This window comes from Rhinolophus sinicus, linkage group LG10 (assembly GCF_036562045.2).
Source record: "Rhinolophus sinicus isolate RSC01 linkage group LG10, ASM3656204v1, whole genome shotgun sequence".
NCBI lineage: Eukaryota > Metazoa > Chordata > Mammalia > Chiroptera > Rhinolophidae > Rhinolophus > Rhinolophus sinicus.
Genome location: NC_133759.1, coordinates 69,260,961 through 69,262,370, shown reverse-complemented (window position 1 = coordinate 69,262,370; position 1,410 = coordinate 69,260,961). Strand labels below are relative to the sequence as shown.

The following is a 1,410-nucleotide window of genomic DNA, read 5'->3' as shown; positions in this document are numbered from 1 at the left end:
GTGGGCTCAGGGGTGGTGGGAGGGATGGGGTTGGTTTCCTAGAGGGAAAGTCAGGCACTAATCCTCTGACAGATTTCTCATTGACTTTATTTCAGTTGGAAAAGACAATGGAAAAACTCAAAAATGGATTTGAAAACAAACCAACAAATGCAATGCATCCTTAGAGTCCTGCCACCTCAGGTGTCGGAGTCAAGGTCAAGTTACTGAATTTCCTGCTGCTTGAGGATCCTCATTAGCAAAACACAAGGACCTGAGAGCCATCGTGAATATTAAGTGCTAAGAGGCAAGTCACTTAGCACTGGGCCTGGCCTAGAGCAAAGGCTGAATAAAGACTAGCCAGAGGGTACATTCTTCCTTTGTTTTACTTAAATTTTTATTGGGGAATATTGAGGAACAGTGTGTTTTTCCAGGACCCATCAGCTCCTAGTCAAGTCGTCGTTTTTTTCAATATAGCTGTGGAGGGCACAGCTCAGCTCCAATCAAGTCGTTGGTTTTCAACTTAGTTGTGGAGTCGTGTTCAATGTAGTTGTGGTGGGCGCAGCTCAATGGCCCATGTGGGAATCGAACCGGTGACCTGGGTGTTATGAGCACTGCGCTCTAACCAACTGAGCCAACCTGCCGCCCCCAGAGAGCACATGCTTGCCCACACCTGAGGCTACTTCTTATATACTATTTGGAAGGATGAGATAGGTCTCATTCTGAGGTCTTCTTTTCTGTGTCTGTCACATGTGTTCTCATATTACTAGTGTGTGTGTGTGTGTGTGTGTGTGTGTGTGTATATCTTGAGGAGTTTTTTTCTTTTAGTGGGAAGATCCTTTAAGTTTTTATATTTATTTTATTTATTTATCTTTATTTTTGTTTCCTTGCATTGTCATGGAAAAGAGATGCGAACATAAGGTTTTTTATTGTTTTTTTTTGGGTGGGGGATTGATTTTATTTGGGCTTCTCACAGTGGTTAGAGTCACTCTGTCTTCAGAACAATCACAAAAATATGGAACGCTTCACAAATTTGTGTGTCATCTTTGCGCAGGGGCCATGCTAATCTCTGTATCATTCCAATTTTAGTATATGTGCTGCCGGAGTGAGCACAAACATAAGGTTTTAACATTAATGTGTCTATTATTCTTTATCTCTTTGGCAATTTTTGCTTATGAAAATTGATGTTACGTTATTTGTTGTATAGATTTCAATATCTATGTTGAGAATTGCACCTTTGACCATAACAAAGGGTCATTCTTTGTATTAACTAATATTTTTACCTTGAATCCAATACTGTGTTCTTTTTGCTGCATTTCCATGATATAACTTGTTCAGGCTTTTATGTTTCATCTTTCTGAGTTTTTCTGTTTTAGTTATATCTCTTGTATGTGGATGTTGTTTTTTGGAACATTTTTAATTGTGTGTTAATCC

At 39.4% G+C, this 1,410-nt stretch overlaps 1 non-coding gene across 1 annotated transcript; it reads right to left on the bottom strand.

Moving 5' to 3' along the window:
- Nucleotides 1-985: 985 nt before the first annotated feature.
- On the bottom strand, nucleotides 986-1,089 carry LOC141567400 (U6 spliceosomal RNA). Its single transcript, XR_012489984.1, has one exon. It is a non-coding gene; the product is annotated as a U6 spliceosomal RNA (small nuclear RNA).
- Nucleotides 1,090-1,410: the final 321 nt, after the last annotated feature.